The sequence below is a fragment of the Callorhinus ursinus genome, unplaced genomic scaffold (genome assembly GCF_003265705.2).
Source record: "Callorhinus ursinus isolate GAN/ISIS: 27379988/994484 unplaced genomic scaffold, GSC_fseal_2.0 scaffold4, whole genome shotgun sequence".
Lineage (NCBI taxonomy): Eukaryota > Metazoa > Chordata > Mammalia > Carnivora > Otariidae > Callorhinus > Callorhinus ursinus.
In genome coordinates, this window is record NW_027397066.1 from 72,744,081 (window position 1) to 72,762,800 (window position 18,720).

Here is an 18,720-nt window from a genome sequence, read left to right on the forward strand (position 1 = left end):
TGTGTCCATAAAACCCAAATAATCAAATGTACATGAAATATCTGGTCCCTCTGAAATTGTGTATATTAATCTTATTACCTCATTTAAGCCAAGTGGCCAGAAGATTGGTAAAAAAAAAAAAAAAAAAAGAGACATGCTGTATGGATTATTGATCAGAACAGTACAATGGGAAGTTCTTAGGAACCATTGCCTTATTAACCTATTGGTTTACTAATTCCTTAAATATTTATGAATCATGTGAAAAACATCATGCTAAGGATGAACACTGGAATTCTAGTACAAGCACTGTCATTAACAAGCTATGTGCCCTGTGGGGAGAGCCTCTCCCTGGGCCTCAGTTTTCTCACTAGTTCAACGATATTTATTAAGTCCTTACTGTATGCCAGGGTCTGTGCTTGGTATTAGGGTTCACGGAAATGAATAAAACAGCATTTTGGAGGAGATAGATACGCAAATGACTAACATATGCGTGTTAAATTACATACCGTTTTTTCTGTTTAAAGAAAAAACAGAAGGCTAGTGATTAATCTTCCAGGGGAAATAGGATTAGAAAAACTTCAGAAGAGAGATGTTTAAGAATAAAAGGAGTTAGTTTGACAAAAAAATGGGAGAAAGTCATGTCCTATAACTCATTAAGGACAGCTTAAATTTTCATGATCTTAGCAATACACCTTTTGAACTTTTGGAGCAAGATGTGGGGCAAGATGCTGATAATATGAACTAACAAGAGTGATATTCAGATACTTTGAAAATGTCAAAAGCCTTATAAATATAACTCTTCATCATATAGATATTTAAAAATTCTGTTTGGGATTTTTTTGGCCTTATTTATGCATTTCCAACAAGAACTATCTCTGAGTGAAACATAGAACTGCCTTTGCCATAAAGTAGGCCAACTTTTCCTAAGGCATTTGACTAATAGTTCAGAAAAATGACTTGATTTTATCTTATGCTTTCATAGCTATTAAGATATAAAAGTTTGGCCTCAGTATATATGTAAGTTCACTTAAAATATATATTTGTTTCTTTCACTATAAGGATTCTTGTGAAATACAAAACTAATACCTGCGTTTTTTTTAACTGCACCATTGACATGTAGTTTATTCCCTCAGTGATTGCTGTTTTTGAGATCCTATAGAATTCACTTTTAAAAAAATATAAATCTACCTAAACTACTTCCTCCCCCCGCCCCCACAAGTTCTCAGCTGAAGCGTTTGGATTGATAAAGATTTTAGAAAGAGATTACCCAACATTCTCTCTTATCTTACAATAAGATATATTCCCTTGGGATGAAACCTTGTTCAGTGCTAAGACTAGTCAACCAAATGGATTTTTCGGTTGGCTGAACTCGCAGACACTTAGACACATCAATAGAAGAACCATTGCTTTAGCCAGTGACTATATCAAATAGCTATTGTTAGGATGTAAAGATCTCAATCAATCAGGACTCAAGAGTCTCAAAACGTTTTTTGATTTCTCTTTAAGAGCTATTTAGATCAGACTTGAGAACACAGAACCATTCTTGTTCAATAAGAGATGCAGTCGGCTATGAGACCAAAGGGACTTTTACTTCAATGGAATATGAGAGGAAGAATAAGAGTAGATCTCAGAATGATAGAATTTTAGTGTAGGAAGGGCCCTTAGAAGTAGCTAAGCAAATGCTTTCACTGCACATACGAGAAAACTAAATGCAAAAATGTTAAATGTCTTCCAGAAGCCATGTAGCCAGTTTTCCCATGAAGTGCCAGAAAGTGCCTTTAGTGTAGGACTCAAATTCAGGCTTTTGACATTACCTCCCAATTAGTTTGTATAAATACACACCAAGCTACAATGATAACATTGAAATATATTCATCCCCTGATTTAAATATGTCACAATTTCTATAATTCTGCTTCCTTCACAATTTAAACAGGCACCCCATTTTTCAATATCCTTTTCTAATATCCTGGAAATTTTCAGATATGCATTTTAATCAGGATTTTGGTCACTGTCCACTTGGAAATAAACTGAAAGATGCTGTCTAATATGAGTTTTGGAGGAAATATTCACAGGAAAAAATACATGAAAACATAGCCGCAGGCAAGCTGGAACCTAAAAGTCTTTGCGGCTGTAAAAGATAAGTTCAAGGGATGCCTGGGTGGCTTAGTCAGTTAAGTGTCTACCCTCGGCTCAGGTCATGATCCCAGGGTCCTGGGATCGGGGCCCACATAGGGCTCCCTGCTCAATGGGGAGTCTGCTTCTCCCTCTCCCTCTACCTGCTGCTCCACCTGCTTGCACCCTCTCTCTCTCTGTCTCTCTCTTTCTCTCTCTGCCAAATAAATAAATAAAATCTTAAAAAAAAGACAAGTTCAAGGTAAACTGATGATGCAGTAGAGTTGAGAGGAAAACAAGACTAACATGGTGATGCATAATCAATCAATAGATGAGAGCTCTGAACAATCCTCCATGGGTACTTGACTGGAGTGGCAAGAATGACTGTTTTCACAGATACTCCTCCTGAGTATGGTGGGGGCTTGTTGGCCACTGTGGATATCAGATGTCTATTTATCAAGGCCCCAGTGCTGGTGCTGCTGCTGCTGCTATGGCTCTAGCCACATTCAGCTCCTCAGGGGCAGGCACAGAATAGGCAGACAGTTGAACTTAACCAAGTATTTGGTTACAGTCATAACAGGCTGGAACAATAGAAAAAAGAGAGGTCCAGATGCTGAGGCTGTATGCAAGGGAGTAAATGTACTGATGATTTGGAATCCAGCCTGAGGAATGAGAGAGGTGAGGTGGAGAGTAAGTGAAGGCAGCATCATAGGATGGGTGGTTAAAGATCGCTCAAGCAAACCAGAAAGAGAGGAGGGGGCCGTCAGACAGGGGGACTTTTGCAAATGAGAGTTTGAAGGTGTTGTACTTATTAGTAATGAGAAGGTGTAGAGCAAGGGCCAGATAATAAACATTTTCGGCTTTGCAGGCTATGGGGTCTCTGTCTCAATGACTCACTCTGCCATTATAAAATGAAAAGTCATAGACAATATAATAAGCAACTGAACATGGATAGGTTCCACTTAAACATATAAAATCCATCCTTAGACTGCAGGCTGGACATGGCTATAGGCCATAGGCCAGCCATCTGGTTAAGGTGATAAGCCATGGGCATAAGTGGCAGAGAGGGAAGTTTAAGACATTGGATGTGAAAAGAATTGAGGATTTGAAGAGCTAGAAGTTTGGATGGGTCATCTACACAGATGTTAAACTCCTCATGAACAATGACAGGAATTCTGTAGGAATAAACACTTGAAACCAAATGCTAAATTCTTCAGTGAATATAGAGAGTGACCTGGTGAATGGTAGGAGAAACCTGTGAAAATGAATGTTGGTATAATGATGACATGTACTTTAAACATGTAGCATTTTTTCTTTTTATGACAATGGAGTGGGGTGCATATTGATCTGGAAGCCACAATGGGAAGCAAGGAGGCTGCCAACCGCACTTACTTCTACTGTTATATGGGAAGAGGGGAAGAGGAAGAACAAACATTCTCCATGTCCAAGGCCTATGGGAAAAGTAGTGTCCTCGAGGCATAGCCTGGTTTCAAGCCAGCAAGAAAGCTATAGGAATCTTTAAATAGCTTGAGGATGGAAGCTTCTTTGCAGATGCCATCCTAGAAGGCACAGTGCAAGTGAAGGGACAGCCCACTGGGAGGTTGGGCGGCTAAGGGGCAATACAGAGGGAAAGTCTGGAAAACTAGGAGTTCCTGTGCCTAAGGAGGAAGGTTGCAAATGTGATGAGGGTAGTCTGCATGACTTTTTTTTTTTTTTTGCAAGGAGAAATAATGCTGAATAATGGTGAATAATGGGTTCTAATTATAGTCTCCTTCTAGATACAGATTTCTTTGGCTGCTACAGGGTGAGACAGGCAGTATTTTAAAATGGGATAGGGAAAGAGAGGGGCTGTTTTACAGATTGTGAGGATCCCTGTGGGGTCCTCCTAGCTCCTTCTGAGGAACCATGCATTCCTTATCATTGTCTTGCCAATGTCCAGAACGATTACTAGCAGTCCATCTGTGTATAATGAAGATGCATATACCAAAAACATTAATAAAAAGGCAGAATAAAAGAATAGTGTAAGAAATGTACTGATGAAGCAATTGGGGGGAAAAGTGAAAAAAAAAAACATCAGATTAATCAATCAAGGGAAAGTTTCAAGGCAATGCCTTTGCTGTGGGCCATGACAGGTGAGATTTTGACAGGGCGCCCCCAGCAGCTCTGACGCTGCTCCCTGAGGGCCTGTGAGGGCATCGATGTGCTTGCACGGCCTCCTGACAAGGACCGTTTCCAGGCAGCCTGGTTACATCTGTGCATGCTCAATGATGCAAAATGAAAAGGTTTGGTCATTTCAAATTTCTGTGTGTTCTTTTTTTGACATTTCCTAAGAGATAAAGAGCTAGAAATGGCCAAATGAGTAAGAACCAATTGAAAAACCCAGATCATCTCATCTGTTGTCTGCTTTAAAAAGAAGCTGGGGCCTATTTGGAAAGGTACCCAAGGTGGAGCCAAAAAAAAAAAAAAAAAAAAAAGACCTGGAGGATTATTTCTATTATTTCTCCAAGGAAATAAGTATCATTTAAAAAAAAAAAAAGCCTTCGCCTTCGAGACAAGTTTTGGTAAAATGTCGGTATTGCATAAAGCGCCATGTTCAGTCAGCCTCTTCAGAGGTACAATTTAGTCAGCAGAGAGCCCGAGGGCCCTTCTAGATCTAGAATGGTTTCTTTGTGCTGTCAGAGCAGGAAAGTAATAACTCAATGTTTTCCATTTGGATTTGCTCCTTTAGTCTAGTTTTTAATAAAATTATAGCCATAGGCTATTTTTTTATAAAATTCCCAAGTTGGTACAAAATTACTTTAGCCTTAAGGGTTCTTTCCCACACTTAGATTCACTTTACCTCAGGTTTTCTATCAGTCCAGATTTAATGTGTGATGGGAAATATTCCCTCTTTACAGATCTGAACATAATTGAAGAAGGAGTTCTAAAGTCCTCATATCAACCAGATATTTCACTTTGGAAGCCTTTATGGATAAAGGTTAATAATGCTTAAACCCCTCTCCTCTCCTTGGAAAAGTATGCAAGCTGCTTTCAAGAAAAAATACGTTTTCTCCATCAGTTTGTCTTTATCTTCAATATTATAGAAAACAAATCAGTAAATTATTTCTGAGTAATAAATTACCCCAAAATATAGCTGCTTAAAATAGCAAATATTCATTATCATCTAGTTTCTGAGGCTCAAGAATCTGAGAAGGTGAGGAACCTGGCTGGTTCTGGCTCAGGGTCTCTCGTGAGGTTACAGGCCAACTTTCCGTAGGAGACACGGACATCTCCTGGCTCTGCTGAGGCTGGAGGATCTACTTTTGAGCTCATTCATGAGGTTGTTGACAGGCTCAGTTCCTTACTGGCTGTCAGCTGGAGGCCCACATTCCTTGCCAAGTAGGTCATGTATTTATGACATGGCAATGGCTTCCCTCAGAGCAAGTGATGAGGGAGAAAGAGAGAGAGGGAGAACCCAAGGCAGAGGCCACCATCTATTATAACCTCACTTTTGAAAGTGATATGCTGTCATCTCTGTCATATTCTATTGGTCACACAGACCAACACTGGCACAGTGTGGGAGTGGACATCACAGGGGTGTCAATACCAGGAGGTGGGGGTCATTGATCTACATTGCGGATCAGTGTAGATATATACTACTCGATGCAGAATTTTCCATAGGCATGCAATGCACATAGATGAACACAGAAATACACGCATACATCATCTTGGAGGCTGGCTATCACTAATATTAGTTTAATTTTAATGGTATGTCGTGAAAGAATCACACAGTTTGGAAAATACAGAAACAGAGATTTAGAGGAGATAACCTATTGCTTTACTACCCAGAGATCATCTCTGTTACCATGTTGATATATACATATTCTTCCAGAGATTTGCTGTGGGTATGTTGATCACATGGTACATATAAAACAGGTTTTCCTGAATTAAAATCTCAATGAATTCCTTCCATTACAGACAATTGTTACTTTTGTCTGCAAATGGGATTCCTTCCTTTGTGTATAAATTATTCACTTGTACTCATTTTGTGACTTTAGTTCCCAAACCTGAATTGCCCACCTCCTTCTAAAAAGTCCGGACGTGATCGACAGACCGACTTCAGGGTGTCATGTGGGCAGGAACACTCTCACTCCCTTTAACGTCGAGTTGTTTTTCATTTTGGCAGGAAACCGCTGGCTGAGCAACAACTACAGGGTGAGGCATTCTGGTTTGGAGGGATTTGGGGGCAGAGCCTGGGAGAATGGGCAAACCTGGAATCGGATTGAAAATGATCAGCAAAGGCTGAAATGGGTCCCCAACTAAGATGAAAGCTGAAACACAGGAAAGCGCCTCCTTCCCACAGGGCAGAACTAGTCTAGTCCTTTTGTCTGCATTACTGTTTGAAAGCTCCGAAAGAGGCTTCTCTAGGTGGCGGCTCTCAGGGGGTGGGGTGAGGCAGCGCTGCACAGCAGCTCTTGTTCTCTCCCTCTGGTGGTTAAGCTCTGGCCAATCCCTGCTCTGTAGAGGCAAGGCTAGAGGTGAGGTTAGTGACCTTAAAGTCATGGGGCATATGCCATTTCCAATGGATATTTTATTTTGCTTTTTGCTATTATTTTTTAAAAAAATATTTTTCCTTATAAAAAAACTGCACTTTTTATAAGAGATACTAACGATTGATGTGGTATTAATACGGACTTTTATTGACACCATTCAAAAAGTATTTTAAGTGTTTTATCTTATTTAATCCAACTACCACGGTGAATGTTATTATTATACCCTCACTACTACAGATGTAGTGTAGCAGAGAGTATCAAGTGATTTGCCCTGAATCATTAAGCTAGGAGTATTGGAGGCTGGTTCCCAAGGGAGCCCCCTTAACCACTGGGTGCTAATATTGCTTCCCAGTGTGTCCCAGGTACGATGCTAAGCAATATGCATATATTCTGTCATTTAATCTTTAGAAGACACTTGAGATAGATATTATTGTCATTTTAGGGAGAGGGAAACTGAAGCACAAAGAAGTGAGTTACTTTGGTCAAGCTCCCATGGCTGATACAGACAGAGCTTACCTTCAAACCAAAGTTCATCCAGGCTTCTTCTAACTGTTCACATCCCCATATTCCCAGAGTAAGACAAGAAATCATTTTATGGTGAGCAGCAGATACATAGAGAGCATTTTATGTTAAGAAAAGAAATTCTATGTGAATTAAATAGGGGAAAAAAAGGGTTTGAACAGAGCATGCCAACTGTATTTTAAACCCTTGCTTTAATTACGACACAATTTCTTATTTTTTCTTAAAGTTCACTTTCAGTCATTTTGGGTCTCAGATTTAAAAGCAGGTGCTTATTTTCACAATTAGATGATGGAGAAGATGTGAAGCATGATTGTGAAGTAGCAGAAGTTACTTCTGATAGGATGTCCAAATTTATCAGCATAACTCAGTAAATAATGAAATGTAGATATATACCACTCGATGCAGAATTTTCCACGGCATGCAAATACACACTTACGAACATGGAAATACACATATACACACACCGAGGGTGTGCAGTCTTCGACTGGACTGGTATACAGGGAATACGTTCACGGGCAAGTAAATCTAATTTTAAGTTCTAAGTTTGCCCACAGATATTCAAGGAGAGGTTAGGCACTGGGTAAAAAATAATGTTATTCCTTTATTTCTATATTGTATCCATAAAGGAGGACTTTAAAAGCTTTCATATGTCTTCATTAATGAATGAAAGCAGTAGATTAAGTTTCTTTGTAATGGCATATAATTTTATATTTTTGCTGAATGATGTACTTATGTGGTCATACTTGAATATTATTATGTCTGATGTTTTATAACATAAGAAAATACTTGGAATGAACCCAAATCGCAGGAAGGACTAGGGATTCATTCCATTTTCCGTTCTGACTTTTGGCTCAGGTCTTTCCAAACATGGAAACAGACAGCTTATCTGATATAAAAACATTGACCTTTCTTGGAACAGATTTTGTGGTTGAATATTGAAGGTTCACACAATTTCCTTTCTGAAAGACAGATATATACAAACAAGGGCAGGGTAATAAAGAAAAAGCACTTAAAATGTTATGTGTTTTTAAATCAGTGCTTTGATTTTCCATAGATAAACTACAAAGAAGTCAAGTATTTTAGGTCAGTCCTCATCGTAATTGTAGGTTGAAAAATGTCTTCTCCAGCATCTTTCTACTTTTTCCTGTTTTCTTTTTCTCTTCTGGGTTCCTGTCTCCTCTTCTCTTTCCCTACCACTATTACTCCCCAAATGCTATTACCCCCCAAATTCCTGCCCTCCTGCCCTCCTGGAGCCACATGGTATATGTAATGACTGCAGCATGGAACCCTGGAATCAAACCCTTTATCTTCAAGTCCGGACTCTGGACTCATTATTTTAGATGATTCACATGATTTCTCCCAGGTGTGTTCTTTATTTGCAAGCTGGGATGAATAACAGTTAATATACACAGTTGTCAAGTGACATAGTTTTGGAATGTTGATGAGGTCCAGAGCTGATGGCCAAGAAAGAACTCTTCAGATGTCTTTGGAGCAAAAAGGTAAAGATTTTATTAAAGCCCAGGAACAGGACCCATGGGCGGAAAGAGCTGCTGGACCGGGGTTGTGAGGGGTGGCTGACTATATACTTGGGAATTGGGGGAGGTAAGGAAAAAGGGAGGTGTCCAAAAGGATTTTCATATGCTAAGACCCACAGGATCCTGGAGGCCTGGCTACTGTCAAGTAGTTGTTTTCACTTCTTGTAAGGCATTAACATTAGCTGGAAGCTTCCTGGAGGAATGTTATACTCTACCTATCTCCGGTTCTTGTCAATGGGCTGCAGGTCAGAAAGAAATTTAATTTTGCTTACTTTCCCTTCTGCCTCTGTTTCCCACATCACTGGAGGGGAGGGTGATGTTAGGGCTCCATGAAATTGAGTTATGGGTCTCTGAAAGTTAGGCGATTGATAAGAATGCTTTTTCCTTGTAAATCTTTGTAAATCACCTTGTGAATTGGTAAACTGATGGGCTCATGTCCCGCAGGACTGTGGTCTCTATCAGTTAACCATTTGTTTTTCCCTTCCCTTAATTTTAGGGCAGCCAGGAGTGCCTGAGGATAGTCACACAGATTCCCAGGGAGGATAGGCCGGCTGGCGAGGGGGAGGGTGTGTGTGTTGCAAGGTGTCAGCTTGTGTTTTGTCCTCAGCTTGTCTTCAGCTCCCTCATCAGTCAGGATTCTCCAAAGGTGTGTGTGAAATGCCTGATACAGGGACACCCGGGTGGCTCAGTCAGTTGGGCCTCTGGCTTTGGCTCAGGTCATGTTCCTGGGGTCCTGGCATCCAGTCCCACATTGGGCTCCCTGCTCAGTGGGGAGCCTGCTTCTCCCTCTGCCTACCTCTCCCCCTGCTTGTGCTCTCCCTCTCTCTCTCTGTGACAAATAAATAAATCTTAAAAAAAAAAAAAAGAAATGCCTTATACATAGTAGCTCTGATTCTTACAATTATTATTACCCAGGCTGCTCCCCTAAAACTGCATTGCTACTTCAAAATTATTTCTGTTCCCTCCTCTTATCAGCACTCCCATTTCCTCTGTGACTTCATGTCAGTTACTAAATAAGGAAAGGATTAGGCAGACTCATTTAAATATGAATTACTGATAACAATGTGTAATCAGATTAATGAACAGTGTGAATGAACTTGATGGGACAAAGATATAAAGTTGTTAATCTTTTCCTTTTCAAAATCACTTCCTTCAGCTATTCTCTGTAGCATTTCCATTTTTATTACATAGTGACATCTTAGGAGAAACCCCCATAGCTTTATCATCTCTTTCAGTTATTAAACATCAGCCTGTGCCAGTTTATATCCAACTTAAATCTTTCTCTTCCTGCCATCAGCAACAAGACTTTGGCTCAAAGGACTTGGAATTGGGAAGTGAAAAGGTCTGATCCAGGGATCTTTCCCCATCCTTCTTCTACTGAAGCTCTTTTCATCTGGTGTATTGAGGACAGAAAAGTGAGATGGGAGAAAAAGGTCAGTCAAATGACTCTTACTTAATTGGGGTTGGTCTTTTCCTTTCTTGACTGTGACTGTTTCCTTGGTGATGACCTCGGAGTAAAAGACGACCAAAAGCAGATTCTCTCTGGAGGGGCATGTGTGAATTCTTTGGAACACCCCACAGGAGCCTCCTTGCTATATATATAGTTCTCTGCCATAGAAGATCTGCTGTACCTTGAATTCTTCCACCCAATGAATCCTTAAAAGGGTATAATTTCAGACAATAAGGCAATGGTTTAATTTGGGGTTTAGGAGAGGTTTTGCCACTATCTCCCAAATTATACCTTTTGGGCAGGCAGTGTCTAACCTATGCATCCATTCCTGGATCTATCACTGTTTAAGAGAATTGTATTTCTTTTCTTTGTCTTCACTTACTTCAAAGAATGTGGTGGCAAAGGCAGGCATAGCATTTGAAAAGTGAAGGAATTAAAATGACTGTAACAAAGGTGAGAAAACTGGTAAGACTTGGAACCAACAAAAGCTAACACATTTTGTTCAGGCAAGCCAAAATCCTAGGGACTAAATACTCTTAGCACTCCAGATTGCATCTGCTCTGACAATGTGAATACTGCCTACAGAGGAGGATTTCCCTCTAGGGGTCTTAGGCATACCATCAGATTTATGCTTCCAAGAAGGTAATGCCCTGGCATTTTTATATTCTAGTCATGTAGCTGAGCAAGGTTACTGGTGAAACTTCAGCTGAAATCATTAACCTCTCCTAAAACAAATTGTGAGCCAAGTTTCACTATAAGAAAGCTATTAAGAGAAAGTGTAATTGTACCACAATATAGAACTGAAAGTATTCCACTTGCTTTTGGTGCCTCATGAGAAATAAAGTTCAAGTTTCTTCTGTACAGAGTAAAAATCCATATTATTATTTTTATTTTTTAAATAAAGAGTCAATATACCTTACTCAGAAAAGAGATTACAACTCCATCATGACAAGGGTAAGAGTAATCTTTCTCTCATTAACTGCCAAAAGTGAAAGAGCATTTTGTTTACTGAATGTTCTGTGGGTGAACCCACACTATAAGGAAATGCAAACACTTTCTTTAAGCCATTTTTACAAACTTCAGTGTGATCAACTCCTTTGAAAGTCACTTATCAAATGTAGTTAGAACTTATGACCTCCCTCTGGGTCAATACAACTGTTATACTTAGGGTCAGCTAGCCTTTCACCTACTAATCACATTTTCACTTAGAAGATGAATCTCATTTTGATAAACAAAGTCTTGCTTCATGCCAGGAAACTTGACCTTTCCTTTCTCTGTTTCCTGTTTAAACTGGCAAATATCCCTCTGTCCATACTTTACTCATATGCTCTTTGCCCTCCATATTATTTATTTCCATCAGCCATTCTCTTGCAGCTTCTTTCCTGAGACTCATGAAATATTTGTCCAGGTGTTTTTTAATAACAGCCTTAAAAGTAGATGTAAGTTGTTTAAGTGTGCACCTGCTCCTAATAAGGGAGTGAGTCTGGGCTCTTTGTGCACACAGTCTTCACAACAAGCAGCATCTTCCCATGGCATAGACTTTCCATTGCTTTCATACATGCTCTGCATTTCACTCTTCCACTTCTGACCACGTTTAATGAGTATCAGATATTTAATTAGTAAAGCTGTACATTCACAATCTAATTTCTGACTTTTTGTCTTTATTAACAAAATATAAAAATAGAGCTTTATACAAAATAATGCAGTCCACAAAACGTGAAAGTTTTGAAACCAAAAATCACTCCATACAAGTTCTGAAATCCATGTATATATTCTAAATAATAAGACACAATCTGGGTTTTTGTTTTTTGTTTTGTTTTGTTTTTGATTTTATGGAAGCTCACACTAACTCCAAAAGAGATAATTGTGAGAATGAATTTTAATACTGCTTTTCAAAAGTACTTGAAGATTCTGAATGGAAAGAATTCTCTAGGAATATTATGTAATTTTAAAATATAAAAATATAGAACATAAGTTTTCAACATAAAAATAATCTGACACCTTAACAAAGGAAAAACAGTCTATCAAATTCACTGGGGGTGTAGTGAATAGACATTTTGGCTGGAGGTTGAATGTTCAAATGTTAAAACCAACAGTTGGCCAAGATAGATATCATAATATAGAAAGAACATGTCAAATGCCAAAATAAATCTGAAATGTTATTAGATAAAGTTTAGCTATTGAGATTTTGTTATAATTTTGGTAATTGCATTTAAGGCTTGACATTTTAGAGCAGAAATATTTTTTCAGCATTGGGGGCTGGTAGGTTGCTCCTATGATAATTATACTGCATATGAGTGAAAGTAAATAGACAGTCCTTTTCTTTTATTTTTTTAAATTTTATTTTATTATGTTATGTTAGTCACCATACAGTAGTACATCATTAGTTTTTGATGTGGTGATCCACGATTCATTGTTTTTGTATAACACCCAGTGTTCCATGCAGTACATGCCCTCCTTAATACCCATCACCGGGCTAAGCCATCCCCCCACCCCCCTCCCCTCTAGAACCCTGTTTATTTCTCAAAGTCCACAGTCTCTCATGGTTCATCTCTCCCTCCGATTTCCCCCCCTTCAATTTTCCCTTCCTTCTCCTAATGTCCTCCATGCTGTTCCTTATGTTCCACAAATAAGTGAAACCATATGATAATTGACTTTCTCTGCTTGACTTATTTCACTTAGCATAATCTCCCCCAGTCCCATCCATGTTGATGTAAAAGTTGGGTATTCATCCTTTCTGATGGCTGAATAATATTCCATTGTATATATGGACCACATCTTCTTTATCCATTCATCTGTTGAAGGGCATCTCGGTTCTTTCCACAGTTTGGCTATTGCGGACATTGCTGCTATGAACACTGGGGTGCATATGGCCCTTCTTTTCACTACATCTGTGTTTTTGGGGTAAATACCCAGGAGTGCAATTGCTGGGTCATAGGGTAGCTCTATTTTTAATTTTTTGAGGCACCTCCACACTGTTTTCCAAAGTGGCTGTACCAATTTGCATTCCCATCAACAGTGTAAGAAGGTTCCCCTTTCTTCACAACCTCGCCAACATTTGTTGTTTCTTTCCCTGTCCATTTTTGACATTGTAATTGGTGTAAGGTGGTATCTCAGTGTGGTTTTGATTTGAATTTCCCTGATGGCTAACGATGATGAACATTTTTTCATGTGTCTGTTAGCCATTTGTATGTCTTCTTCAGAGAAGTGTCTTTTCATGTCTTCTGCCCATTTTTTGACTTGATTATTTGTTTTGTGGGTGTTGAGTTTGAGAAGTTCTTTATAGATCTTGGATACCAGCCCTTCATCTGTAGTGTCATTTGCAAATATCTTCTCCCATTCTGTGGGTTGCCTCTTTGTTTTGTTGACTGTTTCCTTTGCTTTGCAGAAGCTTTTTACCTTGATGAAGTCCCAAAAGTTCATTTTTGCTTTTGTTTCACTAGCTTTGGAGATGTATCTTGAAAGAAGTTGCTGTGGCCGATGTCAAAGAGGTTACTGCCTATGTTATCCTCTAGGATTTTGATGGATTCTTGTTTTACATTGAGATTTTTCATCCATTTTGAGTTTATCTTTGTGTATGGTGTTAGAGAATGGTTGAGTTTCATTCTTCTGCATGTGACTGTCCAATTTCCCCAGCACCATTTATTGAAGAGACTTTTTTCCGTTGCATATTTTTTCCTGCTTTGTTGACGATTATTTGACCACAGAGTTGAGGGTCCATATCTGGGTTCTCTGTTCTGTTCCATTGGTCTATATGTCTGTTTTTGTGCCAGTACCATTCTGTCTTGGTGATCACTGCTTTGTCATATAGCTCGAAATTGGACAATGTGATGCCTCCAGCTTTGTTTTTCTTTTTCAACATTTCCTTGGCGATTCGGGGTCTTTCTGATTCTATACAAATTTTTTTTTATTTTTATTTTTTTATTTTTTTAAAGATTTTATTTATTTATTTGAGAGAGAGAGAGAGAATGAGAGATAGAGAGCACGAGAGGGAAGAGGGTCAGAGAGAGAAGCAGACTCCCTGCTGAGCAAGGAGCCTGACGTGGGACTTGATCCTGCGACTCCAGGATCATGACCTGAGCCGAAGGTAGTCGCTTAACCAACTGAGCCACCCAGGCGCCCTCTATACAAATTTTAGGATTGTTTGTTCCAGAGCTTTGAAAAATGTCATTGGAATTTTTATTGGGGTGGCACTGAAGGTATAGATTGCTCTGTGTAGCATAGACATTTTAACAATGTTTAGTCTTCTGATCCATGAGCATGGAATGTTTTTCCATCTTTTTGTGTCTTCTTCAATATCTTTCATGAGTGGTCTGTAGTTCCTAGAGTATAGATCTTTTACCTCTTTGCTTAGATTTATTCCGAGGTATCTTATGGTAAATGGAATCATTTCTCTAATTTCTTGTTCTACAGTTGCATTGTTAGTGTATAAGAAAGCAACTGATTTCTGTGCATTGATTTTGTATCCTGCCACATTACTGAGTTGCTGTATGAGTTCTAGTAATTTGGGGGTGGAGTCTTTTGGATTTTCCACATCAAGTATCATGTCATCTGTGAAAAGAGAGAGTTTGACTTCTCCTTTGCCAATTTGAATACCTTTTATTTCTTTTTGTTGTCTGATTGCTGTTGCTAGGACTTCTAGTACTATGTTGAACAATAGTGGCGAGAGTGGGCATCCTTGACGTGTTCCTGATCTTAAGGGAAAGGCTCTCAGCTTTTCCCCATTGAGGATGATATTCGCTGTGGGTTTTTCATAGATGGATTTTATGAACTTGAGGAATGTTCCCTCTATCCCTATACTCTGAAGAGTTTAAATCAGGAAAGGATGTTGTATTTTGTCAAATGCTTTTCCTGCATCAATTGAGAGGACCATATGATTCTTCTCTCTCCTTTTATTAATGTGTTCTATCACACTGATTGATTTGCGAATGTTGAACCACCCTTGCATCCCAGGGATAAATCCCACTTGGTCGTGTATTAATTTATTGTTGGATCCTATCAGCTAGGATTTTGTTGAGGATTTTGGAATCCATATTCATCAGGGATATCAGTCTGAAATTCTCCTTTTTGATGGGGTCTTTGCCTGGTTTGGGGATTAAGGTAATGCTGGCTTCATAGAATGAGTTTGGAAGTTTTCCTTCTGTTTCTATTTTTTGAAAGAGCTTCAGTAGAATAGGTATTATTTCTTCTTTGAATGTTTGGTAGAATTCCCCAGGGAATCCATCAGGCCCTGGACTCTTTTTTTTTTTTTAATTTTTTATTGTTATGTTAATCACCATATATTACATCATTTGTTTTGGTGTAGTGTTCCATGATTCATTGTTTGTTCATAACACCCAGTGCTCCATGCAGAATGTGCCCTCTTTAATACCCATCACCAGGCTAACCCATCCCCCTACCCTTCTCCCCTCTAGAAACCTCAGTTTGTTTTTCAGAGTCCATCATCTCTCCTGGTTCGTCTCCCCCTCTGACTTACTCCCCTTCATTCTTCCTCTCCTGCTATCTTCTTCTTTTTCTTTTTTCTTAAAATATGTTGCGTTATTTGTTTCAGAAGTACAGATCTGTGATTCAACAGTCTTACACAATTCACAGCCCTGGACTCTTGTTTTTTGGGAGGTTTTTGATCACCGCCTCAATCTCGTTACTGGTTTTTGGCCTATTCAGGTTGTCAGTTTCTTCCTGTTTCAGTCTTGGCAGCTTATAGGTTTCCAGGAAGGCATCCATTTCATCCAGATTGCTCAGTTTATTGACATATAGTTGTTGATAATAATTTCTAATAATTGTTTCCATTTCTTTGGTGTTAGTCATGATCTCTCCCCTTTCATTCATAATTTTATTAATTTGGGTCCTTTCTCTTTTCTTTTGGATAAGTCTGGTCAGTGGTTTATTGATCTTATTAATTCTTTCAAAGAACCAGCTTCTAGTTTCATTGATCTGATCTACTGTGTTTCTGGTTTCTAATTCATTGATCTCTGCTCTAATCTTATTTCTCTTCTAATGCGTGGTTTAGGCATTGCTTGTTGCTTTTCCTCTAGTTCTTTAAGGTGTAGAGTTAGTTGGTGAATTTGAGATTTTTCTATTTTTTTGAGTGAGGCTTGGATGGCTATGTATTTCCCCCTTAGGACCGCCTTTGCAGTATCCCATAGGTTTTGGACCTATGTGTTTTCGTTCTCATTGGTTTCCATCAATTGTTTAAGTTCTTCTTTGATTTCCTGGTTCACCCAAGCATTCTTGAGCAGCGTGGTCTTTAGCTTCCAAGTGTTTGAATTTCTTCCAAATTTTTTCTTGTGATTGAGTTCCAGTTTTAAAACATTATGGTCTGAGTCTATGCAGGGAATAATCTCAATCTTTTGGTATCCATTGAGACCTGATTTGTGACCCAAGATGTGGTCTATTCTGAAGAAAGTTCCATGTGTGCTCGAGAAGAATGAGTATTCTGTTGTTTTAGGGTGGAATGTTCTGTATGTATCCATGAGGTCCATTTGTTCCAGTGTGTCATTCAAAGCTCTTGTTTCTTTGTTGATTTTCTGCTTAGATGATCTGTCCATTGCTGAGAGTGGAGTATTGAGGTCTCCTACAATTAACATATTGCTATCAATATGACTCTTAATTTTGGTTAACAGTTGCCTTATGTAGATGGCTGCTCCCATGTTGGGGGCATAGATATTTACAATTATTAGATCTTCTTGTTGGATAGACCCTTTAAGAATGATATAGTGTCCTTCTGTGTCTCTAACTACAGTCTTTAGTTTAAAATCTAATTTGTCTGATATGAGAATTGCTATCCCAGCTTTTTTTTGAGGTCCACTGGCATGGAAGATGGATCTCCATCCCTTCACTTTCAGTCTGGATGTATCTTTACGTTCAAAATAAGTCTCTTGTAGACAGCTTATGGATGGGTCCTGTCTTTTTATCCAATCTGCAAACCTGTGCCTTTTTATGGGAGCATTTAGGCCGTTCATGCTGAGGGTGATTATTGAAAGATATGAATTTATTTTCATCATGTTGCCTGTGAACACCTTGTTTTTATAGATTGTCCCTGTAAATTTCTGTTGTATATCACTCTTGGGGTCTTTCTCCTTTTATAGAACCCCCCTTAATATTTCTTTCAGGGCCGGCTTAGTGGTCACATATTCTTTCAGTTTCTGCCAGTCTTGGAAGCTCTGCGTCTCTCCATCCATTCTAAATGACAGCCTTGCTGGATAAAGTATTCTTGGCTGCATGTTCTTCTCGTTTAGTACCCTGAATATGTCTTTCCAGGCCTTTCTGGCTTGCCAGGTCTCTGTGGATAGGTCTGATGTTATTTTGATGTTCCTCCCTCTGTACCTAAGGAATCTCTTCCCCCTAACTGCCCTTAAGATGGTTTCCTTGGTTCTAAGATTTGCGAGTTTTACTATTACATGCTGGGGTATTGGCCTGTTTTCCTTGATCTTGGGAGCGGTCCTCTCTGACTCTAGGACATGAATGTTTATTTCATTCCCCAGATTAGGGAAGTTCTTAGCTATGATTTGCTCAAATATATCTTCTAGTCCTCTCTCTCTCCCCACCCCCTGAGGGATTCCAGTAGTTCTGACATTGGAACGCTTCATGGTGTCACTTATTTCTCTGATTCTATTTTCATGCATTCTGAGTTGTTTTTCCCTGGCCTCCTCTTTCCCCTTTTTATCTATTAAATGGTCTTCGAAGTCACTAATTCTTTCTTCTGCCCCACTTACCCTAGCTGTTAGATTATCTAGATTCGACTGGATCTCATTGATAGCATTTTTAAGTTCTGCCAATTCAGCTCTCATTTCTGCCCTTAGAGACTCTATGTTGCCATTAATTCATTTCTCCACTGTAGCTATTGTCTTCACAATTGCTAGCCTGAATTCCATCTCTGACATCTTGGTTATATCTGAATCCATTTGTAAATCTGTAGCATAAGTCATAATCTCTGAGTCTTTCCTATTTTGGGGGTCTCTCCTCCTAGTCATTCTGTTGATAGGTGGTTGAGGGAATGTATAGAGTCCAAATTATTGACCACAACCCAAGCCAGATGCACCTATTTTCTAAGGACTTTAGGGTTGCTGGCCTCTTGTTCTCCCAGCCTGTCTTCTGGGGGAAGGGCCTGCTGCACTGTTACTCAGGCAACCCTGTTTGGGCAGAGTTGTCCTGCCCCCCTGTGGCAGGGGATGGGCTCAGTGGGGACTGTTTTTTGGGGGCTTTTGTTCTCTGGCGGCTTTCCCTCGTGGCTTTCCACGTCTCTTCCAAGAGTCAGAGCAGAAGAGACCGTTTCCAACCCTCTGCCTCAGAGCAGAGAGATTGCAGCCTGTTCTTCAGTGAGCACTCCAGGCCACACTCTCCATTTCTGTCTGTGCTGCTATAAACTGCAGCGTCCTGGGTTGTGCACCCCTCCGCAGTGCCCCCAGTCCTGCCTCCAGGTTGGGGCATGTCTCTGCCCTTTGTGCTTCTAAAACCACTAGCCACCCCCAGTTCACCCACGTGGCCCCGCTGCTCTGGGTTTCCGTCCTGGGGGCTGCCCTAAAGTCCTTTCCCTGCCACTACTGGTCTGCGAATCTGTGCCCTGTCCCCAGCATGGGAGGTTATTGCT